At 39.6% G+C, this 27,616-nt stretch overlaps 1 long non-coding RNA gene across 1 annotated transcript; it reads right to left on the reverse strand.

Annotated features, from left to right (window-relative positions):
• Positions 1-403: 403 nt before the first annotated feature.
• On the reverse strand, positions 404-5,733 carry LOC137469874 (uncharacterized). Its single transcript, XR_010996739.1, has 3 exons — positions 5,662-5,733; positions 2,781-2,849; positions 404-1,151 (listed from the first exon to the last, which is right to left on the reverse strand). It is a non-coding gene; the product is annotated as an uncharacterized lncRNA (long non-coding RNA).
• Between the last annotated feature and the right edge of the window lie 21,883 nt (positions 5,734-27,616).

Genomic DNA, 27,616 nt, shown 5'->3' on the forward strand with positions numbered 1-27,616 from the left:
CCCTTGAACTTCCCCCATTGGTTTGTGTGTCTGTCTGTCCCTCTGCCTTTCACTCCCCCAAATCCCCTCATTGGTTAGTGGGCATCCCTTCCCCCTGGTTACCGCCCGGTATTTGAGCTGTTGCGAAAGCCTCAGGGGCACTTTTGGCTGTTGGACACAATGGCATTCGGAGCTTCTCGGAGCTCGTATTAAACCTGATACTTTTTCCGCAGCTGTGAGTCAAGTCCCTCATTACCTCCTCGGATGCTGCCTCTCCTCCGTACAAGGCAGACAGTGAAGCACTCTGTCTTAGCCGCTCCCCGAATCTGCCACGAGAGACAGTGGAGTGTTCCCCGCTGCTGACCATGCCTCTGCCGGGCAGACGAAGCCAGGGAGCTTCAGAGTAGGCACAGTGGCACAGGCTGGTTTTGTCACTTGATCTAAACATAACTCTCAGAAAGCTTAGTCACTGTAAGATCCAAATTCATGAGACATCAAGCACCATCTTTGAGCCTATATGCCTTCAGCTGCCTTTGTCTTCTGAAGGGGCTTAGAATAAAGTCCTGAAAAGCAATCACCAAGAAGTCATGGCTAAATACTCTTTCAATTAGGGCTTGATCCCACAGATAGTTATGTGCTGGAAATGCAGAAACCAAGGGCTGGTGCTGAATACTTAGTGTTTGCTTAGTGCCTGAGTAGTGAAGCTCAATAACAGAGTGAGAAAATGCAAAGAAAGGAGGGAAAAAAGCATCTGGCAATATAGCCAAATTTGTGCAGTCTCGTGCTGAGCGCTGCAGAGGAGGGGCACGTGAGCATGCCCAGCATGAGCTGCTCAGAATGAGACAGTCATGACACTGAACTAAAGTGAGGAATTTCAGTTGCTGCCTGTGTGACAGAACCAGCAGATCACTCAAACGTGACCACATCAGAGATGAATCCACAGTAATGACACAGTAAAGACCTGAAGAAATTGGGGGGCCATTTTTTTTCCTAATAGTCAGCAGACTGCTGACCCCATTCGTGCACATGGCAACTTTTATGCTGTTCCAGGAGATCACAGCCTGTGCTGGGCTGCAGCAACAAAGTTTCCCCAGCAGTCCTGAAAGCAGCTCGATGCTGCTGTCCCACCAGTCAAGATCCTGTGTTGGTTCCTCATAGATTGGCCTGGAAAGCTGAAACAAATACAAATTCTATCAGAAAAATGGTTTTTATCCTCTTCTGGTATTTTCACTCTCTTTTTACCTTCATTTTTTATGTCTGTTTACCCTGCAGGTTTATGGAGGAACGTTTGCTGAAACAGCAAATTCTTGTGCAAGCTATAGACTAAGAACTTATAGAAATTATTCAATGCATAAGGAATAAATTAAAATGAATCAGATAATTAGCAAGCAGAAAACAGAACCAAATTACATTAGTCATCAGCTCTCCCTAGCAGTTCTGACTTTAGAATGGCTGGTGGCTGTTTCACGCACATTAACTTAATCTTCCTCTAGTTTCAGAGACCTTAGCACAGTCACTGTGATGTCCCTTTGGGAGCTCTTTCACCACCATCAGACCCCATTAGCTACCATGGACAGTCAATGCAGGCCAGCTGCTCAACAAGGAGCAGTACTGACAGTGGGACCAGCAGGGTTTCACTGGCAATGCCCAACTTCAGAACCTCCATAAGGCCACCAGGCCCAAGCTGGAGTAGCAACAAGGCTAGCCCAAACTACTGCATCAGTTAACAAACGTGGGTTGAAAGCTCTCAGTTTTGCAGATTTCTCACAAACTCATTGAGAAACAGGTAAAATTCATTTGTGCTACTTAGCCCAGCTGGAGTTTCAGTCAGCATGATCTTCTTGCTATTCCCAGGTGAGTTAGACTGCGGCAGTGACTAATTGCCCTCCTTGTAGTCATATGGGAAAAGTTGTCTTTAGTCAGATTAGCCTCAATATTGAATAAAGAAAGCTTGTCTGTGATTATTGTCTGAAAGTCAGCCTACAGTTAACCTCTTTTGGTGTCCTTAATAAAGTTGAGTATACCTATACCAATTTATATCACTGGAAAGGAAGTTCAATTTCCCTTCAAACTTCAGTACCTCCTCTAGGAGTTAATGACTAATATGTTCAACATCCTCTTTCTAAGTTGCATAATTACTCTTTTTCCCACACTTCCTATCTCTTCTGCTTTCAGAGACGACTTTTGTCTCTCAGAGCTACCCTTGGTGGAGCTCACCATATGCTTTCAGAAGCCCTCTCTGTCAGCTGCCAAACTGCCCCTCTGCCTCTGAAATTTTCTCCTGGGGATTTAATTTGCAAAGCACAGCAAGAGGGGAAAGCAGCCACTGTGGTGCCAGCAGAAGAGATTTGATCTCTACAGGACTTTTGTACATCAGAATATCCAGGTACCCTGAGGATATCCTTCAGAGAGGGTATCCTTGGACTTGACACATATCTTCAAATATCAGGCATGGAAAACATAAAATATGTGGATTTCAAAGTGGGATTTTTTTTTTTTTTTTTTTTTTTTTTTTTTTACCTTTAGGGGATTGTTCTAATCCATTCAAACTAGTACTGGTGCCATCAAGGACAGAAACCAGTAGGTATCTCCTGGTGGTCATCTTTATCCCACATTGACTCCTAGCACCTTCACCCTGTATATGTGTTGTACCACATGAAAGCAACCATTCTTCTCCAAACAAGCTGATATCTTCACTCCAACTACCCTGAGAATTTCTTTAGCCCACTGCAAATTAAGTGGAGAATGAAATGTCATCACCTGGCAAGATGGGGAACAGCAATATTTACAAAAATACTTACTAGTCTGGTGGCTACCAGTGTCATCTAGAAGGTCCTAACCCTGGCTTTCAGGGCAAACACCTAAAGCTTCTCATGAAAGGAAACTGGAGAAAGGACCACCAATTTTCAGAAAGCTCTCATTTGAGTGACCCACTCTGGCAAGAATATCAGGTTGAAAAACACAGTGAGATGCAAATATTTCTCATCCACTGCACACAGGGCTTTTTGTTGGCTAACCAAGGAGACTCTCAACTCAGCATGCTTGCTGTTTTCAGGTACCTTGCTTTATCATGTGTTATGGCAAGGTGCCCAGGCACCCCACATGACAGAGAAGGCATCCCAATGGATGTCAGCGCATCTAAAAGTCAGGAATTGCCCTGCCCTACAGAGCACACCCTGGGGAAATTACATACCACAGAACACCATGCCCAGTATATAAACTGGGGGAGTTTATATGCTGTGAAGAGCCAACTGCTACTCTGGGACAGGCTGCAAATTAGTCAGCAGCTGGTGAGCAATTGTTTTGTGCACCACTTTCCTTTCTTGGGTTTTATCCTCTCTGTATTTTTAGCTGCCTTTTCATTGTTATTAATTAGTGTTATACTTCACATTATTTCAGATATTAAACTGTCCTTATCTCAACCCATGGGTTTTACGTTTTTTTCCAATTCTCCTTCCCCTCTCACTTGGGGGGAGAGGCAGTAAGGAGTTTTTGTGTGGTACTTAGTTTCTGGCTGCTATTAAACCATGACAGAAGTCACCATGCCTGCTGCGCCCTGGCACACAGTCTGAAAATGCCAGCGCTCAGGAGCTGCTGTTGAGCTGTGGGTCTGCCTTTGTTTGCCTGAGCAGCACATATATATTGGGGCTGCATTAGCCTGCACCTTGCTGTGTGCTGATAAAAAATCATGATGAATTATCCAGTTCATTTTGTCTCTGTGTAGAGCTATCAACACTCTCAATATGCAAACGGGTCTTGTTTATCATGTGATAGATACTGTGTAATGTAGCACCTAAATGACACTGAGTTTGCAATACCATCTGGTTTCATCTTTCATTATATTAGAGGATCACTATGTTATATTTGGCCTGAAAATTGGCGCAGGAATAAAGCAGGGTCATAGGTGCAGTTTGAAGTGGTAAGAAGCTCTGCTTACTCACATGAGGCAAGCAGGTTTCAGACATAATTCTCTTTTCCCTTCTTCAGATCTGGAAAACATCAAGTACCAAGTAGGCCACAGCAAAATCTATTATTATGCACAGGTTTACCTGGAGTAGAGTCAGGCGACATTGCCATAGGAGGAGTGTCCATTCAAATTTTCTCATGTGACAGATAAAGACTGACATACAGTGGAAGGAAAGCTAGTGAATGTTCAGAGGAACAGTCCATAGATATTAAGTTACTTTTGGCTTAAAGGGATCTTAAGACAGAGTAAAGAAAATATTTACATTAACTTTTAGCAAACTCCAAGTCGTTCTGTTCATGCCAAACTGATTTTCTTTTTAAATATTCTTCACATATACTTGTAGCTCTCTAGCTTATTATAGTATACTTATATAGATTTGTAGCTAGCATTTTACCCACTCTGTTAGGCAGAAAAACAAAGCACATTCCTAAAGGCCCCTATCCCATCTTTCTTCCTCTGGGAACTAAGGACAAGCCACGCTCCCAAGATACTTTCGCACAAACAACTAGCAAAAGGGGGGCTCCAGAAAAGGGTTGAACCAAGGGGGAGAATTACCTCATCACCTGTGCTTCTAATTGGGGATTCTTGGAATTATGTTAATTTGCTAAACTTATAGAGCTGTGTTCAGCCTATATCACGTGAGCATTTTTCCATACTTGCCCCTGGAGTCCTTCAATTAAAGAGAAGATTTTATGTTACTGCCTACATTAATACTGTCTTGAAAATGTGTTATGTTTAGATCTTTAAGGCATCACTGTGACTTCAAAGAAAAGATGAGCTAATGTATTTTTTTATTGGTAGTGCAAAGATGTTCAAGGAAGTTGACCATTTCTCCTCGTTGTCTACATCTGACTCAATCAGCCAAAGGACTTTTTTGAGTGCAAACTCCTCTTGCAGACCAGTTCTCTAGCTGTCTGATTAAACTACAGAATAATAATTCATCATTGTCTGTCCATTCCCACTTTACTGAATTTCTAATTAAAATTATTTTTATGCCCAAAGATAATTGCTTTCTTCTATTATTACTCTGAAATGTTAATATAATCTAGCTCACCAGTCTCTGTGTCTACCACTAGAGACAATAAATAAATTAGATACAGAAAAATGATGTTTAAATAATATTATGATTGAGTCATAAAACTATAATAGCACAGAAATTCCAGTTAAGGCCACAAAGTGTTGCCAAAGACATTTGCTGTACATATGGGTGGTTGTTTCTCAGAATCTCAGAAAAGGCCATGCTATACACTCTGGATGCTTCATTAGCAACACATTACTGGCCTTATAGAGTCAAGTAAAACAGAAAATAATTTTACAGTGGTCATTATTTTTAATGTCAGTACTTATTGACAGTCCTTATCCTGCAGCATCTGAAATACATGGATCAGAAGATGTTGACAAAAGTTGGCTCTTCAGTGAATCTTCTTGCCTTAATTATCTTGTTAGTTTATAAATTGTTTAAAAATGCTTTTTGTTGTGGTCTTTCTCTAATGTCCGTTTGATAAAAGTAGTTGCACCATATTAATGCCCTCAGAAGACAGAAGTAGCAATCAAAAATAGAATTGCCACAAACTAGCCATTTCTGTAAAGAGCAATCAAGTCAATACAAACATTGGATATTTTAATTTTAAATACCCAGAATATTTTTTATCTTCTTTATTGGTCTTTAGATACTATCACCACCAGCCCATCCTCAATATCTCACTATTTCCTACCTTCAGCACTTTTCTTTCTTCTGTGGTATCTGTTTATTCTGGTCCCTAATCAGTTCCAAGCACATGTGTGAGTACATACACACATGGGCACACACAATGCCACTATGACTGTAAATGCATTTGAGGTTGGTCAGATGCATCTCATTCAGCCTCAAAAGCTACATCATGCAGATCAGCAGGCCCAGCTGAGCAGTAAACTTCAAAAGTATCCATGCACTTTCTGTTTTTTCCTAATCTGAAATTTTACCCTATGTTTTTAATGATAATTGCATTAGCTGCCTGGTTTCAGCAGGCCTTTCAGTGAAAAGTGTAGAAAAGAAGAGCGACAAACACACTGGCCTTACCCAGTGTGACACATGTTGAAAAATTTCCATTCTTGCAGACTGAATCGCAGAACATTGTAAGAACCAATATTAGTACCACCTGAATCCCTCACCTCCTTCCAGCCCTGATCCGTGTTTTGGGGCTTGCTGTAAATTTCTATAACATCAAAAAACTTCAGACATTGCTTTACGTCTCATCCAAGCTGATCCCACAAGCAGAAATTTTATTTTGTTAAGATCTCTTGAGATATCAGAATAAAACATGAGAAGTTTTAGGTCTGTAAGTTATTTGAGGTTATTTCCAGATACTTTTATGGTTTACTTTCAGCACAAATAGTTAAATTCATACCAGCTATAATCAACTTGGTTTTAAAAAAATAAGGTAATTGAGGATTAATGGCAGATTTACAGGAGATTTTTATATTTTAGTGTGAAGGTAATTTGCTGATGCATGTTGACAAAGACCTTGGAACACAAAGCCATGCTACTGCCTTCCCTTCCCAGCCAGTGGTACCGTGGATGCAGCTGGTACTGAAATGGCCCTCAAGCAATGCTGTCCATCTCATTCCCAGTGGTTTTCTGTCACATGTGTAGCATTATGATCTTCAAAACTAATTTTGTCTCCTGAGAGACCTGGGTGTCCCATCCTTGTCTTTTGATTCCTTGTCCCTCATTTGGCCACAGCAAGTTGTGGACTCAGCCAACTCAAAATCCTTTGACACAGTTGCCAAAATAAATTTCATGGGTCCTTAGACAGCATCAAGACACCAGTGAAAATGTAGGAAGCAGCAATTGTAATCTGTCTTTTACAACACAGGCTATATTTAGCTTGCATGAGGAGAGGAAGAGAACTCCTGGGAAAATTGTACCATATTTCTGTTTCATCCCAGCATTATCAGCCTCTAAATCTAAATGCTTTGGGAAAAGGTTTCTGACTTTAAAAATAAAGGAAGTCCCCTTAAGACTTACTTGACCTTTTTTTTCTCACATGCTTGTATTCATGTACCTTCCAGGGACTCCAGCTCGTTTCCCACTGCTGGCATGATTTGTGTGGACATGCCACTTAGCCCATCTGCTCCTTAAATTAAATTTGTGCTGCTTCATGAATGCACTAACTATAATAATCTTTAATTAGCATAGATTACACAGATATTACATAGATATCCCCTATAGCCCAAAGTATATACACTATTTTATGCTCCCTCTTAGAACTAAGAATCTGATGTGTTCATTGCTAAAAACCTTCACAGGCAAAAAAACAGCAAAACAGAAAATACAGACAAAAGAACTGAGACAAAGCAACTGGTGTGAGAATTCAGATCCAAGTTTTCAACTCCCTGCCCAAGATCTCCAGTAGTAATAACTGAAGACGAAAAAGATAGATCACATAAAAATTAATCCATCTTCCTCAGTAAATGGAGAGGAAGCCAATGCCTTATCCTCAAAAAAAAAAAAAAAAAAAAAAAAAAAAGAGTTCTACTTTTACAGCAGTTTGTAGTCCAAGGCTTGATTTTCATAGTAGACCAGCTGCTAGCTGGAAGAGAGTTATTATGTGATTTCATCTATATAATATTTTTAATGGAACAGATGCTTACAATGTCTTTCTATTTATTAAATCTGTTTACCGTGATAGCATACAAGACATGGAGTCATTCAAATGGTAATTGAGACACAAAGAAAGCAAATCTTGTAAAGCTTACATGGAAAGTTTATCAGATTAGAATCTTTGAACTACAACCCAAACCACAGTTCTTCCCTTCCTCCCTGATATGCATGAATACCTGATTAAGACAATCTTTGAAACTGCCTTGAAAAATTATGACAGACATGAAACTTAATGTTGAAATGGGATTTTAGTTTTTAGTTTTTTCAATTCTAATCTGCAGTTTCTTTGTTTACAGTTTAAGCCTCTCTATTGTATAGGGTAGGTTATCCTTATTAGTCACTGACTGTAGAAGAAGCTCTTGATGGAAGATACATGCATACTCACCTAGGATAGGTGGGATTATATTTCTTCTTGAACACTTTTTCTCAAATCTAGGATAAAGCATTCTCCCATGACACCAACGTAAAATGTGAAGTTTACACAAACAAATGCTGGACAGTTTGCAGAAAAGAAAATTCCAATATATTGCTCCAAGTCTGTGGAATTCCTTCCATCTTTAGCCTGTAAAATACTGCTGCTTTGAGGTTATAGCACTTACTTTGTGAATCACTCAAAAAAAATTCTGTAAGATTCCATTATCAAAAGCACAGCCATAAATATGCAGAAAAGTAAATTTCAGGAAGTGCAAATACTGCAGTGTACCTTTTAAATTCGAGAGGAGATGGCTGATGAAAACAGGAGAAAAACAATCACTTTAACTTGACTCCTTGACTATTCTTGCAACTATTTTTTTATTCCCTCCTCTAAAAATATCAATTTTCTCCTAAATTAGACATATTAAGACAAAATGCTCCAAGTCAGGCTTTCAGAGTTTCCTAAGCATTCTGCTGTTGTCTTTAATCAACACTGGTCAAAATGGAGTGCAGAACTACCTTCTGCAGGGCATAACCACATTATGTAGATAGTTTGGATTGCATTGAATTGGGCTGAGTTATAAACTTCATTGACAGGTGAACATGCTTTAGATTTTCTAAATATTTGTTTTCATTGCTTTTATTTACTTTGAATTTTTATTCTTTTATTCAGAATCACAAAAACAACATAACATCTTCTCTAACAGTAGCAATTAATATCAACATCTGAATATTGAATGAATTAGCTGGGAAAGACGATATTAATTTGTTCTGGTCACGGTCTGAAGTTTTTTCATTTGTCAGAAGCATTACCTTTATTCCCTTGGGAAGTGCAAGAGAACTGCTGGACACATGTCCTTCATGCAGGATTGAGTAGAAGTTGCTATTTTGCTTGCAGAAGGAGATAGCAGTCCAAAACAAGTCTGCACAAGGCTGCTCAGAAATTGAGCTGCATGAGATGGGTCCTGTTAGAGAGCAATGTGTGCATCTGCAAACAGACAGCAACAGGAAAGTTTACAGAAAACAAAACAAAACACCAAATAACAAGAAAAGGAAATTGTGTCTTCAAAGAAAATAAACATTTTGATATAGTGTTGCCTCTACAGAAGCTTGAAATTGTGAATTAATAAATTATTTCACTTTTATTTCTTCCCTGTTAAGGTGAGATCTGGTGAATAATTTTTCTCAAGAAAGAGGGCTGAGCAAATCCTCTTTTCAGGCAAAGCTGCCCACAAACCCTGGAAACTCTCTGCCTGCAGGAGTCACAGGGAGCACCAGTGCAACAGAACATGAAAAACACTTATGTTCCTAGCAGGGCAATCCAAAGCAATACATTTCACAACCAGTCAACAAACAAGGATATAGATTGGCAGTTGTGAGCCCTCCTGCTGGAAGTGCTTGTATGGATCTCATGAGAAGCCAAGAAAGTTCCATCCACTTCACTAGCCAGTCAGAAGTCAATAGCATATCCCAGCTGCACCCTCTCTGCCAGGCCTAGGCATATATCCCAGACAGATCAACAGAACTAAATTTACAGTGGAACTGTTTGAAATAACAAATTAAGAGAAAGAAATCAGGATATGCTCAAAATTATATTCCATGAACATAAAGGGAGGTCATGTGTTGCATATGTTATTTTTTGAAGAAAGTCATTCTATGCCAGCTCTAAATTAATCATGTTTCATCAGAATGGTATTGCATATCAATAAAGCTGCATTGCTTAGGAACTCAGGTATTTGATGAGAATTTCATAAGAAAGTGCAAATTTTTAACATCTAGACTTCCACATCAGAATAAGATCTTACAGTTTCATAAAGCTAGATTAAATTTATAATTGCAAGTTGCAATTACTGTGCTGAAAAGAATATCAAGCTTAAAACCTACCTGCAGTGTAATGTTGCAGGAAGGATTTCTTAGCCTGGAGCTAAAGTGCTGAAGTGATTGATCTGTTGCTTAAATGCCAGGGAGAGCTTTTAGGACTGGAGAGAGAACAATAATGCAGGGTGGTGTTTCTTTGAAATGGAGCTGCTCTACAGAGATAATTCAAAATACTTATCCTTTTTGCAACTTTAGTTACATCTCACTCTAAACTTTTATTTTTCTGCTACAGTATAGCCAGTGAGGAAAAATAAAAAACAGAAAAAATAAAGTTCCAATTTTATTCCTTAAAGTGTTTTCAGAGAATGCTCATAACTTTATTACTGCTTGAGGCTTGCTTTACTGCATTAATTCAAACATGAAACTGTAAGGTCACAAATGAACACCAGCCAGAGCATACTAGTCATATGCAACAAAACATCCTGATGCAAAGGTAGATCACATAGAAAAAGCAGACCAATGACACAACCTTGTTGGATCAATTGTCAGAAATATTGAGCTGTCCCAGCTCCCTTTCCAGAAGATACAGATGGAGCAGCTTTTATTCTTAAATAAGCTGTCTTCCACACCCCACTCTACTTTGCAAGTTCCATTCCTGGCAGGTTTTTGGAGCACAGTGAGCTCAGACCAGGCACTTTCGTATTTCATTCTGCTTCACTTTTTATTGAGGAGCTGTTTTTTCCTCCCAAAAAAAGAATCATATTGTGAAGAGGGGAAAATGCCAGGTGCCTTTGACCTCCTAAAGCTTGTTAATGTTGTCCAAACAGCCCTAACTTTTGTAGCCCTGATGATCTAAAGCAACAGGTCCCAAAAGAGGGACACCTGGGTTATAAGCTAAGACACAGGAGAATGGTGGGAATGCTGGCTGTAAGTGTATCCTGCACAGCATATAAAGGATGGATATTGAAGCTATTGGAGAGGCTGTCAGACAGAGTAGAGTATGGGATAGTACGAGCATGGACACTGGGAACAGCTAGAGGAGAGAGGCCAACAGCAAAGCTCAGAGGCCAGAAGAAACCAAAGGTAAAGGGTGTTACAGCAGGGCAGCCTACAGGAGAAGGAGCAGAGAGCAGGAACACCAACATATTAGTTCACTTTAAATGAAGCCTTCCTATGGAGCAAGACTTAACTGTAGACTGCAGCCAAGAGTTACTGAAGATGGGGAAAGACCACCAGCTGGACTGCTCTATGGAGGAAAGACTGCAAATGTCAGTTAATGTAACACCACCTCAAATTTGCTGCCATCCTGTTTATCTATCAATCAGTTTTCCATCCTATAACAAAAATATTGGAGTTGAAGGCATTTGACTTGTGTTTGCAAGTGAATACAATTATTTCACTCATCACCATGGTATTAGAGTAATCTTCCTAGATCTCTGGTAAGCACTGAAGTACTACTTTTATGGTGGAGTCCTTCAGCTGGAATTTATCCCTTCTTGCTGCCAAGCAAGTCCTGAGGAAAAGCTTGCACATGCATGCTGTCCACTCCATCAGGGTGTAAGGCAGAGCACCAGTAACACAAGGTTTCCAGCCAGAACATGGCTTTTCCTGGCCAGCAGACTGAGAACTGTGCATCACTTCTGTACTGGCAGGTCAAAGGACACTTGCATGTTCTCCTTAGAGTCACAAATTACAAAGAGCAAACTCCTCTCCAAAAGCAACCAACAGCATTCAGCAAGGAACAGGGAAATGTCTCACACTCTAGTGAGAACATGGAAGAGCCAGAAGAGGGGAATGGGGAGCACCTGGAGAAAGGAAATGCAGAGGACCACAAGGTAGGCTGGGGTATTATAGGATCAATGAGAAATACAGAGAAAAAATACAGCAATTTTACAGGAAGAACTTACAAGAGGAATTGGATCAAGGAGGACATTCACTGTGATCAGTGATCCAGAGGTGTGATGGTGAAGGCTGCTTAAGACATGCCAGCATTGAAAGCATAGTGGTGGTGACAAGCTGCATGGAGGGAACAAGAACAGAGGTGGAAAAACAGGGACAAAGAGAACCTGGTGAGGGAGCATGGGGAACTGAAGGTAGAAGGAAAGTAGGAGGAAGACACATTGTGATCCATTTGCATTTGAAACTCAAGATCCTCACTGGTTAAATTATGACTTAATCAGTAAGATGTAAGCACTGGTCTCAACTAAAAATGAGCAGTGCTGCTGGTCACAGTGATATTCCTCACACTAACTACACAGAGTGTTTCCAAACTAGTAAAGCTCTATCAAAAAAGAAGTTGTTTATGCCTGCAGCATCATCTGCTTTTGCAAAGCAAGAAATGTCTAATTAATTATGTTTGTTAGATATTCCTTGGAAAAGGAAAAGAATAGAGGATAAATAGTGCTTACCTTGAATGACCACCTTCTGTTCAGGTCAGCAAGAGGAACTTGTTTATGTTTAACCAGACCAATCTTTAGTTGGCAAAATGAGTTAAATGTGCATCTCAGTAGCTGTTACTCTGTTGCTCTGTAGCCCTGTGGGCTAAACAAGGATCTCACCTTAGACTCCAGGTACAAGGCTAGACTTAATACTCTATGGAGCAATGGGATGGGGAAAGAAGGTCTAGCCTAAAACCAACTTGCAAAATACATCTCACAAATAGGAATGAGTTCATGAAATATTGCACTCAAAGTTAGCTGCATAAGAGACAAAACACAAACAATCCAGAAAATAAGCATTTAAAATTTAAAGAAAGCCTTGTTCCCAGTGCTGTCTAATAACAAATTAATACACAAATGGCACTATAAAACTAAAAATGAAGGATTATTCTGAAGTCTTATTTAAATCTGACCAGAATTTGAATTTGGTGTCAAAACTATCCAAAAGCTGCTGAACAAACATTCTGTAATGTATATTTGTTTAATCAGTCCAAAACTAAAATTAATATTATGATTATTTTAGGTTGCACATTTTCCCCTAACAATTTCAATTAAAATTTTGTGGCCATTATATTTACTGAAAAGCAATATAAATTGGTTAATTTAATGATCAGAGACAAGCTGAAGTCCCCTGTGAAGCAGGCATATCTAAATTAATGCTTCCCTGTGCAGTGTCACTCCATAATAAACATTTTTATTGAAGCCGGACAAAAAGAACACTGCAGAAACAAAAAGGCAGAGGTTGTTTAGCACTCATTACAGAAGTGGTACTCAACAGTTGCAAGCCTATAGAGTTTAGTTAAAAATCTTGTAAAAGAGAGTGTAACATTGCACATCAATAAAAATGTTTGGATGTTTATTAACAGCCCATAGAGATTTTTTTTATATACATTCAGTTTATAAGACCTCATGTGAAATTACCAGCCCTTCGTTCTTCAGACAATGTCCTGGCAATGCACAGTGAGTTGGAATTAGTTCTCCAGTGCCCTCTACTGGGAATAAAACCAGTATCCTGAATCACGTTTTGCCCTTGGGCACTTTACTGAAGTTGTGTAAAATGTGTCATTTTCTTATGTAACAATTATTTTAAAACCTAAAGATACTTGCTTTCCCATCAATAAATTCATAATCAAGACATGGCCTTGGAATAGTTCAGGTTTTTCTGAGTGAAGATTGAAAACTTTTTCTTAATTTTTCTTTGCCCTTTTTTTCCTTTTTCTTTTCTTTTTCTTTCTTTTTCTTTTTCTTTTTCTTTTTCTTTTTCTTTTTCTTTTTCTTTTTCTTTTTCTTTTTCTTTTTCTTTTTCTTTTTCTTTTTCTTTTTCTTTTTTTTACTTTTTCTTTTTTCTTTTTTTCTTTTTCATTGTTGTGCAAATAATTCACAGTGTTTCAACTCTAACAGAGAAGATACTTAACAGATTGAGTCTGCAATAATTTTTCTTCTAATTGTTAAAACAAAAGGAGAATATGTATTGGTTCCACTGGAGACAGCGATTATAATAAATAAATTAATAATAATAATAATAATAATAATAGTAATAATAAAGAGAAGGACAAGTGTTTACTAACAGGTCTTTTAAACTGTCTCCTGACAAGACAAACAATTCACTCTACAGTGTGAAACAACATAGGAGGGTAGGGTTTTGAAGGCAATTTCAACTTCTTCCCTCGTCTCAAAGCACAAATAGAATAGAGTAGATTCACTATGAACTGTTGATCTTCTGTCCAAAATTTATTTTTAAAGGCTAAATCATATTACAAAGGTCAACATATGCCTTTTATTACTTAGCAGACTTAAGGCTTAGATGATCTAATCAATTTTGTATTGCCTAAATAGAATGAGTTTGGAGCCAACACAGAGATGCAGTGAAGGGAAACTCTACCTCCCACAGTTAGTCTTGCCCTCCTGGCAATCTGGCCTGGCACAGTTTGGGTGTTTTTCATTCAAAATTCTCTTCTTAGTCATGGTTTCAGAATTTAGACATCATTGTTCATTTCTTGGCCAGCTTCCTGGCTACAGTGCCATTATTCCCAGGTATAAAGCAAAGTGGTGCCTTGATGACAATCAAAGTGAGAATTATTAAATAAAATAAATAACTGGACTGGACACCAACAAAAAAAACCCCACTAATGTAAATGTTATTAGGCACCAGTAAAACTAATATAATTACCTATGCAATGATTCCAGAGAAATTGAGGATAGCTTCTGCTTTGCTTGTTTGGGAAAATTAGTATTACTAATGAAATTCCAGAAACATTTTGAGAAATATTTTTTATTGAATAATAGAATTTAACAACTGTGTAGAGATGGAAAATTAATTACAGAACAATCCTAGGCTGTCAAAAACATCGAGGCACTGATGTCCCAAGAAGGTGTGATATACCAGCTTACTCAGATTCAGCAAACCAGATATATTGTCAAGGTCTCAGTGGATGAAGCTAGAAAAACCTTTCCAAGCCAGTAACTGCCAGCAACAAACCCACCCTTATGGAGCTGACAGTTTTTCTGCCTGTTGGCACTCTGCAAAACAAAGATGCAAAATACTAATGATGAATATTTGCATTTATTCCTTGTATTCTGCCAATTTTCTGTCTTCCCTCAAATGTTCCTGAAACAAGCCCCCAACTACCCCCCAAAATAAAATACAAAAAAAAAAATAGATAAAAGAAAACTCTGAATAGAATTCAGTGAAATCCTTTCTGGTTTCCTGTACTCCCCACAGCTGTCCCAGACACCGGCTGTTTTCCGATCCCATTGTGGACTTATGCACTGGGGTTCAATCCCAGTAACCTAAACTTCTCCCTGAGTCCAGCCCCCTCAGCATAGAGTGTGCACAGATGGATATGTCCATTCTGCTCTCCTTCTATTTACCTGCCCTCAGCAGATATTTGCTGTCAATTTTAATCCCTCAGCTCCTGCCCAAGGCCAGGGGACGCCTTAGAGCCTGTGGATTCTGTTGCTGCTCTTTGGGAGCACAAGAAGTGCTGAATCCCAAATGGGATAGCTTCTAATAACCCACCTTTGTCCATCACTGAGCATTTTGACGTTCCTACTAATTCAGTTAGCAGATAAAGAAACTGCTGGGCAGAACATGAGCTCCACTGCAATGGAACTGGTGTAATCAGATAGCCTGGAAGAGTGGCTGCCAACACAAACTACAAGCAGAAGAACATTGACTTGCAGTCCCCAGTGACAATCACAGGAATGTGGGGTTAAAATACAACCTCTCCTATTTCTCACAGGTGAGACAACCTGGGTCCTGTAGGGCTTGTTCCATAAAAAACTCAACAACAAAAAAAAATGCTGCAAAATATTAATCCTTTGTCCTGAATTTCTAAAAAGAAAGTACTCATGGTGGAATGATGAGGATTTCACAGCAAGTGTCTCAGAGTGGCAAATGATCAGCTTGTAAAGGTGTGACCTGGGAGGCTGTGAGCCTAGGGAAAGGCTTGCCGTGCTTGGAGGGCACTGACACACCAGGGCTTGCAGGGGGTGGACTGCCTCCTAGTGAGGCAGTAGGTAAAATACAGTGGTCATCTGCCAGCCCTGCTGAAACAGGATAGAAAAATTGAGACAAGTATTGGCAATGCAGATATCCAACCACAGCACCATCCCTGCAGGGGGGGTACCTTTTTCTTCTCCAGAAGTGCCACACAGGAGACACTGGAAATGTAAGACCAAAGTTCTCTGAGTAGGAAACTACTCTGCAAGGCAAAATCTCACCTGTGCTCACATCCAAGAGCAAACAAGTTCTTGTCCGACATTTCTTTAGAAATTTTTAGCATCCATCATTTGTAGAAACCAACATGACCTGCAAGTAACAGCTCCTTTCCTGAGCTGAGACCAGGCAGAGATTTTATAAAGATTTCCCACAACACAAAGAGCCACATCCAGAGGGAGAGTTTTGTCCACAGCAGAGTATGACCTGTACGGTGGTGAGGGAGAGGCCACTGAATATAGAGATTGAAGCAGCTCTGGTCAGAGTTTTCCCAACTTAGACCAAACTCTTAAATATTTCAATGTAATTTTTTTAATGTATGAATAAACACTTTAATAAACACTTTAATAAAAGGAGTGATATGACTGTAACCATATATTTTTTGTTTGTTTGTACAGCTCCTCTCATGCAATATTCATATCCCAGTTCCTATTTATTTTCTGATAATTTCACTAGCACATTGAAAGAGTGCCTGGCAAGTCATAAAACGCAATTGCTGTTTTCACAGCATATTGTGCGCTTGCTAAAGAAACTTTTAGCCTCAAATGAATGCTACTCATTGATTTGTAACAAATTACAATATGCTGGGAGCACGCTGGGAAACCGAATGTCCGCCTCCAAAGTATTAGTTTTCCATTTAAAGGTCACATCTTATCTTAATGGGATAACTGGAATGTCTGCTATGATTTCATATCTGTTCTTTGCTCCTGCAAATGTTCCTTTCTGATAGTCCCTTTCCAGTAATATAAACATTGAGACAAATGCACATGGTGCTGCTGGGTAAGGAGAGAGCTTCATTGATTTGAAGAAATCAACTGCTTTTTTCTGTTTTTGTCCTTTTAGGAAGAAAATGATACTACAATATAAGGAAGAATACCTTATCAATGATGGTTTGGACACAATATTGTATTAGTGTAGTGCGGTGCGGTGTAGTGCAGTATAGTGTCTTGTACTGAACTGTGATGGATACATTATAGGTATAAAATGCATATTGGTATAATATAAATCATCTCCTGAAGGCTTTTTACAACTTTCAGTATTTTAAAAATACAGCAGAAACAATTCAGTTTAAAGTACAGCTGAGCCTTTGCAGCATATGAACAAAAATTGCTATAATTTGGTTTTCTTCTATTTGAAGACATGGAGTTTCTCTCATCCTGCCCATTTCTGTTCTATATTTCCAATCAATATAGTCAATATGTTTTGAAATATGATCTCCTATTTGACTATTTACTTATTGTTTGGGGGGAGGTTAATTCACAGTTGTGGTAGCATGCCATTTAATTTGGCTTTTCAACAGAATTGATAATGTTTTAATAAAAATATTTCTCATTTGTATGTAACATTTAAAACAGGTACAATTGAATCTCAGTTCCATGCAAGTAAGTTACTAACTTAATGGTAATAGAACACAGCCCCAAACAATCTCTGCATACTACAGACTTCATCCATTGCCTCTGTACATGGAATTTCTAAAAGCTGTATGAAGTGGGCCATAGAATAGGTCTGCCACAGAGTCCAGATCCAGCCTCAGGAAATTTTACTTCATAGCACTGTCAAAAACACATAAAATCACAAGAGGAAGAATATATTTGGCTGCACTGGAGTCCTGCAAGCTGCTACAGTGCTGTAGTTTTACATGTCAGAGCCACCACTAGTTAATGTTATGGTAGATTTCGGCTTCACTTCAGCATTTCATTTATGGCCTTGGGCAAAAATGTGGGTGTTGGCTCTATTGTCCTCTGGCAACACTAGAAAGAAACACTTTCCAGTGGATAATTACATATTGACAGCAGAAGCCAGGCCAAGGTAAGGGAAGATGTATTGAAGATAGGTGGATCAACAGATGGAACAAGTTCAGATCAATCTTTGTCAAAAACTGGGAGATATCTTCGTAACATTATGGAAATAAAAGAGGTTTGCCATTCTGTGTGTGTATGTGTGGTGCGTGTGCACAACACAGGAGTTATGTGCCAATCTTTGATATAAAAATACTTGCTAAAGAAAAAATAACCAGTGCAGTCTGGAAGATAATCACCCCAAAAATCTCCCAGGTCATCTTCAGACAACTAAGTTCTAATGCTTACATAAAGATTCAGCTAAGAGCTGAATTGCTCTTCCCTAAATCAATATTTCCTGTACCTGGGTTTTAATTCTCATTTGCAGAATTAATGCAATCTAATTGCAATTTAAATACCTATTCCAAATTCAACAGAATACATAGGAAGCCTCTTATCTCCAAGGAACATTCACAGAAACTGCGGGGTCCCAATGCCTCCCTGACTGTACACATCCTCACACTCAGCATGAACCATGATAAATAATACTTTTGATAGCACTCCCTTGAGTGCCCTACCAAACAGAGGGACTCCAGTTCCGGTACTGGAGACACTACTACTAACAGAAACTGAGACTATCAGCTTCTGAGAGTGGACAGATAACTTTTTAGACCCTCACTTCTCTTCCTGACTTTTCAAAGAGAGCTCTAGATTAATTACCAGCAACACTAGTCCTGTCCAGCACTGAGTGGGATGAACAGCAGATCCATTAGTGCATTGCAGAAACATTTCCAAATTTTCAGTTTGTTACTGATGATGTGGGCTGGAAAAATCAATCTCTGAGCTAACATACAGATAAGTACAGCTAGCAATTTGTTTCTCTGTAGTGCTTTTGTAATAAGAGAGAGATTTGTAGGAATAAAATACTTTTTAAATGGACAAGAAATTAAACAGACGGAGCAGGTTAAACAGATTTTTCACCAAGGGACACCTGAGTGAAAACAATAAATACCCTACCTCTGACCTGATCAAAAGCATGCAAACCACACCACCTAAGAAGGTTAATACTTTTAAGCTTGCAGCCTTACATGCAGGTTTCTGGGTGAAGACCAGGATCAAAAAAAAATATAACTTGATTTTGTCTTTCAACTCTTCAGCTCGAGAAATTGCTCTTTTTCTTCTTGTAATGGCAGCCTAAGAAACCACTATTGGAAAACAACTTAATCATGAAAGACAACACAGACCAACCCATAAGGTTTGCTTGATCTCAGCAGCTGAGGGTATTGATTTGTGTTCACTCTTTGAACTGGCTGCAATGTGAATGGCAATGGGGGAAGGGAGAGAAACACTGTCGCATCACCTTGAAGAAGGTCCAGCTACTCTATTTATCCATGTGGGTAGGTGGCCTGACTAACCAGGGAAAGGCAAGGCAGGAGGTGGGGAAAAACACTATTCAGAGACAGCATCAGTCATACAGATGGGACTGTATCTCAGCCTGGGGAGATTAGTGAAGAAGCATGAATGATAAATGCTTCTTTTTTAGGATTCTCTTAAAGATTAATTTCTTCTTTGCAAGTGATTGTTTTCCTCCTTGATTCTCAGGTTATCTTAATAAGCATAGGAAAAACTTTAATTCAGTAATAAAAAGAAATAAGGCTTGAAGCCTCATTTCATAAATTGTACCTGACATTCAAAATACGCTGATGTATCAGGCTTGTTTTTGGAGCAGCTTTTGAACAAAATGTGTCCTGTGGATCATAAAAACTCTGTTTTCAAGCTCTTGGAGCTCATCTCAACAAAATATTTGAGGATCTAATAAGGGAGTGTGGTGGCCCTCTCAGATGTTATGGCCTTTTCCACACCTAACCTACTTCCTTCTCTTCTGCTGCTCTATCCACATCCCTGCCTTGTGACAGGCGAAGGAAGGGAATTCGTTCATCAATGTTACTTATTTGGCCACAAGTGTCAGTATCACAGACCACAGATGGATTAAGCATATTTGATCTAACCTCTATACAAATTAAATCCTGAAGAATTTGAATTTAATTACAACAATAATTCAATATATGTAGAATTTAAACTCCTTTTTAATTAAGCCTAGGCCAGAGCGACAACACAGTTCCCTACAGGCAAATGGAAAGGGAGCTACTCTAATCTATGCATGTTACAGCCCAGCCCAGCATATCCTCTCCTTTTGCAGAATAGTAATTCAAAAATAACCACATAATCTGACAAAATAACATGAGTAGGTACAGCCTGTACTAAAGCCCACTTTCGTTGTCCAGATGATCCTCAGAAGCCACAGAGAAAAATAAAGTACCTCAGTAGCATTTGTTTTGAATCCAGTCACACCACAACATCAGCAGTATTTCCAGAGATTCATTTGCTTTGGTGCAAGATCCCATGGCAAAAAGGAAATTTTAAAGGACTGATAGTTTTTATGATTCATCTGCATGAATATTACTTGCTTGTTAAGAAAGAAAGACCTACATAGAAGCTACTGTTTATACAAAGGCTGTGAGAACATTTCCAGCTGAGAACGATCTCTCATGGCCTCCACTTGCCCAAGATATTTCATACCCCAGAAAACCCATATGTAATACATTGTTATTTCCAATGATGTCAATGTGGCATAGCAGGCGTTTGAGCTATTCCACCCACATACCCTGCACTTCCCTGACCACTTTGGTACCTTGAGGCATCCCTGCATCACCTTCTCCTTGTGACACTACACAGTCAGCATTTCTGTCATACATGATTAGGCATATGACCAAAAAAATGCTCAGCGGCAAGGCAGGTAAGTGTGGGAGTTTGATAAGGCTGTAATTTCTAATAAATACAATTACTCAGATGGAGCTGTCATAGTTATAACCAAGGTCTGGAATTCTTATATGATTTCCTGCCAGTGGTTTGGGGTGGGGGAGAGCTTAAACCTGTTAGCAGGTATTTAGAAGGAGAAGAAGTTGCTAATGAAATAAAAAGTTATAAACGTTGTCTTTGTTTAAATGAAAGCCTAGTTACCTGTAGAAGATATAATTTTGCTTTTTTTCCTTCAAGAGTCAGAGTTTGACAATCAAAAATTAGTTCTGTTAAGATCAAAATTAAAAATTAGCATCTCAGTTATATGAAAAGGTCTAATTGCAGTGAGCTGTGTTTTAGGGAGTCCATTTATGCTGAGATAACCCAATAGTGATATAAAACCCAGGGACCAGCAAAGACAGGAAAGTCTTGAGGCTGCAAGCACTGGGTCCAAGATCAGCCCGCCACCCACAAGTGATCCTCTCAGAGACAATGGGAAGGTTGAAAAATATTAGTTCATCTTTCAGACAGCAAAACACTGTTCTTAGCATATCCAGGCAAGCACTCATCTTCTGCAGAGGGACTGGAGTGCACACAGACTTGTTCACCTTCCATTTTCCCCTCTATAATACAGCCCAGTCCAGTCAATTTTAACAGCTTAAGGTCTGGTAACTACAGTTTTGGACCAGGTAAAATTAATCTGAACTGGATCTTGTTACCAATGTTCTTTCAAAGTGGAGCTTTGCATTAAGTAACAAAAATTGTCTTTTAAATCCATTTCTTTGGGAGTACGGCCATACCAAGCCTATAAAAATATAACGATTATAATGCTACTACAACAATATCTTCCTGTTCTGCCATTGCATAGATGCCTCTGCCAATGGCCAAAAATTTTCCTTGTTGGTAGCCAGACATGCAAAAATAACACACAGAAAATACAGTTTCAGATCTCTTAAATTATCCAAAGTGTACAACTGTACATATTTCTTCTGAGATTCCAACTGGATATCCTTTTCTCAGATAAATATGCAGATGCCCTCATCCCTTTCTAGTAACTTTCTGAGAATATCCAGAGCCAGAAAAACCTTACTTTTAATTAATCTTTTGAGATGAAGTTCCAGAGAAACACTAATCATGGAGAGGAACACAAGAACGTGCCTTGTCGGTCAGGGGTCTCCAAAGGAATGATCAAGACTGGTTGTGCCAACTCAGCTCCATATTTGGGAAGTAACATCAAGTTCATCAGGCAGCCAACTATAACTTTAAGGTCTATGCCCACCAAAGCCTACCAGAGAGACTCCCAGTAAAAGAAAACACATTCACCAATGGGACGGGAAATAGGCTAATTTTTCTGGGCAAATAATTATCATACATAGGTTTCTTTTGTGAAAACCAATGAATATGTATGTAAAATATAGTTTGTGTGTATATATAGGGGCTTTTCTATATCCACATGTATTATATTTTGGTGGAAATATCCCCTCATGTATCGAGCATTGTAGTAAAGAATGCCTGCCTTCTAATATGAAAATGATAATGTTAGAGAGTTTACTTTCTTGCCATTTTTGGTAAGACTATGAGCATAGAATATTAAACACCAAAATTCTCTATGATGCTGCTTAGTCTTAAAAAAAGTAGAAGGTTGAAATTTACTTATTTTAGAAGAAGAATTGCATGGGGTTTTGTTTTTTTAATAAATATCTAAAATTATTACCTTCCACAGGCCCTATAAATATTTTTCTTCATGGATTTGTGGTAAGAATTTAAAATGCATCCTGTATTGCAGGAGCCAGAAAAATTACTATGAAGCCATAGACAAGAGTAACTCTTCAGTAGCAAAGCCAGCATCCACAATGACTTTGAGAATCCATAGGATTTGATATTCTTTCCATTAGGTCATACTTGCATCACATTAATGCTACTGATTAAAGTCAAGGAAAATATAGTCTTTCATAGCTTGTTAATACATTGTGGTGGTAAGTTGCATTTTAATAGATGTGCTCTCAGACATCTGATTTGCAGACCACGTCCTGAGAACAATGCCAGGCTCCTCTCACCACAGACTCAGGGTGAACAGGACTGAACTCTTAATGTTGAGGTATTTTAAGGTAAAAAAATTTAGCAGGGAATATAGTTGGATGAATTTGCAATTTTTCAAAACTGGCCCACCACTTCTCACAATAAAATTAATTGGGACACAGCAACAGAGCAGCAGAGGAGGACCAGGTTGGAGGAGAGGGCTCAGTGCATTTTGGTGGTAAGACAAGTCAAGGACAGGGATCATTCTCCTCTCATCAGCTGGAAAATCTCATGTAGAGTACAGGCTCCTTTTTCCTGGTAGGAGCTTTTGCCTCCTTAGCCCTCATGTCTTTTTCAAGAGCAAGCCTGATTCTTTCTCCAAGGCACCAGCCGTGGCAAAGTCAGAGGCAGGATCCTGGCTTTCCTTCACCATCACAATTTTAGCAGTGCTTACAGACTGTTACCACAGATGGCTGGCTCTCTACCTTCACTTAAATTGGTCCCACAATTTTTGTTTACTGTGTATTGGGACTAGAAAATATAAGAGTGGTAATGGGTGGCCAGGGAATAAGAGAGAAAATAACAATACCTTATTGTTAGCATGACTCACAGGTAAAAATATTTCAGCATGTTGTTATCTGTGTTTATAAAAAGAAAATCCAGCCCCAAAGGTATATATCTGTGTGTGAGTATAAGCCAAGTTTGGCATCTAGTCAGTTTTCTAATTAGTAATTAATTTCTCTGAAGTAATCACAGTGAACTAAAAAGGATATAAGACAGTAGTGAGGGACTGGTACAGATTTTCTGAAGAAGGTCTGGATGCCCCCTCCCTGGAAGTGTCCAAGATTGTGTTGAATGGGGCTCTGAGCAACCTGGTCTAGTAGAAGGTGTCCTTGGCAGGGAGGCTGGAACAAGATTATCTTAAAGGTCTCTTCCTACCCAAACCATTCTGTGATTCTGTGACCTTGAGTCAGCTGGACAAAGCCAGTTAGGGAGCACCCACCAGAAAGCTTGAGACACAGAAGCAAGCAAAGTAAACAGGCCTCCATGTTGATGGTGCCCAAGTAACAACTGGCAGATCTTATTCCCTTTTGGTGAAAAAAAAGTCACAAACATGAAACAGCCAATGCATGAAAAGTTGCATAAAAGGCTAAATTCATCAGTCAAAATCGCCAGACACAAAATGGCACTGTTAGTACATAAAAACTGCAGAGCAAAACCATGACCTCTGTCCACCTCTTGCTGAAACAAGCTCTGTGTGAAGCCAGCCAAGCCCAAGAGTTTTCTGGCACTTTCAAATAGGTCAGATCTGGCTGCTGCTTCTGGGATCAGTTTTAGGGGCATCTGAACTCTGAATACCAGCTGGACTGACATTGCTAGCCAGCCATTTGTTGTTGAGACAGCAGTGCCAAGTCACTCAGTTGTATGATTTTGATCTCAGTCACTCAAGTACTCTCTGTTTTGCTGTTGTTTACCCTAGTTTTCAGACCAAAGCCTTTCACATAGGTCATATTCAGTCACCTCCCATTCTCTTATGCCATGAGACTTGCCAGTAAACTCTGTTTGTTAAATAAAGCTGAGTGACATTTCTGAAAACCTTTCTTAATGGACCAGACTCATCATTATAACCTCAGCAGCTGCATGTACAAAGCTCTGAGGGATTTGGGAGCAGTGATCAGCCACTCATTCTCTTCTGCAGAAATCCCTGCAGCCTTATCGTTCCCAGAATGTCAATATCCCTTCTGCTACTGCATTAAGCAACACACTGTTTGGTGTTTGCTCACTCTCACTTCAGACAAAAGGCAAAACTGTGTGCCTAATGCAATAATTAGCTGTGCTTGTAGGGCACATAATGGACTTTAGATGAGGATGGAAGAAAGTAGCAAAGGATATGTTACCTCCACAGACACTATAATGTGAAAGGAACTGTGTTTACAACCACCTTCTGTCTTTAATGTTCACACATCTTTCAGATCAGCTTAAGTCCAAGCTTCAAAGAAGCATTTTAAAGACGAGACCAAAGATTTTAACCAAGATTCAGTACATGGAAGAAGTCACTGTGAAGATATTGAATCTCGCCACTATGCTTGAGTTAAGCCAGCACGTTTGTTAGAACACTTGAGTCTGTAGTCTGCAGGAATGGACAAAAAAAAAAAAAAAAAAAAAAGCTTATTTTGGTCAATAGGAATGTTCTTCTGCTGTCAAGTCATGGTTCAAATTTAGTTCCTCAAGTAAGACAGATGCCAGTATAATTTTGACTGAGATTAGACAATAAGGATATATCTGAGACACTATCTAGCCTTACTGTAACTCTTCCAGTTCCACCCTAATAAATAAATAATGCATGTTTTTCTTACTTTGATAACTCTATGCTATAGCCATTTATGTTCCTCTGGGACCTGAATGTGCAGCCAGAAGATGCATATCAGCATGAGGCACTTGAGACTATTGTCACCAAACTGAGAGCTGTCCCACAGCTCTGATTGCTGAAATTCCTGGGAGTTTCAGCATTGCATTTAATGGGAAAAGTTTTAGATATTGTAACACAGAAAACTTGTACCAGAACCAATACAAATGGGTCATTGGTAAACCTCAATAAAGAAAACACAAATAAAGTCAATAAACAGTTGTTACAAGAAGGAAAAAACCACAGCTCAGCCATTAAGAAAAAATAGATAAAATTATGAGATTATTTTGGTTTATATACTTTTAAATTAATCGGTCATTATATGAAAGCCCAAGAAGTAAATAGCATGCTGGCTAAACTACTTCATCATTGATTTTTTAATAGGCTCTGGTCATGGCCTTGATCCTTGAATCACCTATTGAAAAAACTTACATGCCAAGTATGAGGACTTATCAGTCCAAACTCAGAATTATGCCTGACTTAGCATTTAATTTTTTTTTTTTTTCCTGGTTTTGATATGCTTGATTTTACTCTGTACTTCAGTTTGGACAGATGATACTGAATTTGCCTAGAGTGCACTGAAAGAGTGAAAGATGTCATTGCACAGATATATCTCTTTATTACCATGCTTCTGAAATATATCAAAACATTAAGCACATGACTGAATAGAATACCACTGGGAAATGAACTATATAGCCCTGCTGACTTATGTTTGATTGCACTTAATACTTCAGGGCTGACTCTGCCAGAGACAACTGTCTGCACAAAGCTGTGTTGGCTTCTGTCTGTACAGGACCAAGCCAGCCTTAGGTCAGGACTGCAAAGCAGAAAAATCTCTTTCCCCAGTGTCTCTCTCCAAGGCATTTGGTCTTCCATTGTCCATCAAAGCCAACTGATGGCAATCTGGAGGCACTTTCTGGTGTCAAATGCTTACTTCATCCTAGCTCAGGAGAAAAGTAATTGAATGAGCAGAGTACCAGTGTGGAGGGAAGAAAGAGGGTATTGATGGTTAAGAGTGACTCTGCTTTCTTGTGAAAAGAGGTCCCAGCAAGCTCCCAGACAATTTGGAAGTTTTAAAGGGAAGCTGAGCTGAATTTATGGGTGATTCTTCCCAGGAAGTTTTGATGTGCATATGTCTTAGGTGTGGAAAAAAATTGTGGGATGATCAGACCTTAATGTTGGGTGAAAAACTGCAAGACCTCATTCCACAAGCTTCAAAGGATGGAAGAATCAACCAGAAAATTTTCTGTTAATTCTTTTTGATTCTCAGGTCTTTTATCCTCCCTTCTTTGATGGGATGAGAGGCTGTGGATGCTACATTATTTGTGATCTCCAACCTTATGATTCAAATAGAAGCCTGTGAGAAAGTTTGCTCATCCCATACAGACAGAGCTATCACCAGCTACCAGCTGACTCAATAGGCGAGACCACTTTGTTTCCAGCTTAGTCAGCTTCAGATTTTACCTAATGTTTGCAGTTAGAAGAATTAACACCAAAGAAGGTTTGCTTGCCACTATTTACTAAGTGCACAACTCACCTGCTGGTCTGGAATATTCACCAGATTTTACTAAAGCTATGAAAAAGCTCCTGTTTTGTTAGGATGTCGTGGTTTGACATGGAAGTGATTTTTTTCAGGAAGTTGGGTCAAACCAATCAGTAGTCAGGTTTGGATATTGGCACCTGAAGTGACCACTGAAGATAGGGATACACCTCTGAGAACACAGGGGGTTGAAAGCAAGAACTCCCAAGAGATCGCTCTCTTTGGTTCCGGTCAGAGTGCTGTGCAGACCTCCCCTGCCCAGCCATGGGGCTGGGTGGGGGAGGGGGAGCCATGAGGCCTGGTCGAGGTGAGCCAAGGGGTAGAAGGACTGGAACCGAGCCAGCTCCTGTGGACGGAAGGGTGGAGAGAAGCGGAGATGTCTTGGTCATCCCCCCCACAGAGGGAAGAGACAGAGAGTCCGGACGGCACCTGTAACTTTGCCGGCGCAGAGGAGAAGGGGGGGGGGGGAAGGTGCCCAGCCTTGGCCTTGGGAATCAGCTGCTGGGCAGAGATATCAGCCGTCCAGGGAGTCTGAACTTTTAACCCTTTCCTGAGAAATGAAGGCTTTGTAAAATATTACTCCTCCTTGACTTGAAGTAGAAGAGAGACAGTCTGGGATCCGAGATGATGGAAGAAGAAATTCTTGAGTTGGAAGGAGATGATGGAGTGGCTTGTGGCTGGACTTTTCTTGTTAGCTATAGACTGAACCAAATTCTCCTGACAGAAGCTGTACTTAGGGTGGTGCGTTGGTGTGCCAAGAGACCTGTTTCAGTGATTACTAGCAGAGGAGTAGAGAGAACAGAGAGTTGAAGAAGGTGGGGAGAAGCCCTCTGTCTTCGAGGAAGAAGAAGAGAAGAAGACCTCTGTTCTTGGACCCTCAGCCCCAGGGGAAAATGGGGGGGACTGTAGTCCCAAGATGAGAAACTGAACTGTTGTCTCTTTTGGTCCATGGCAAAGCATCCTTAAAGGAGCCCTATGAGCAGTCTGTCCATGCACGGTGGTGAGAGCACTGTGACATGGAAAGGAGAGTGTCACCATGGCAGATTTTCTCCGGGCGGTTGCCATGCGTGACATGGAAACACAAGGGTGGCAATTG

This window comes from Anomalospiza imberbis, chromosome 3, assembly GCF_031753505.1.
Source record: "Anomalospiza imberbis isolate Cuckoo-Finch-1a 21T00152 chromosome 3, ASM3175350v1, whole genome shotgun sequence".
Taxonomy (NCBI): Eukaryota; Metazoa; Chordata; class Aves; order Passeriformes; family Viduidae; genus Anomalospiza; species Anomalospiza imberbis.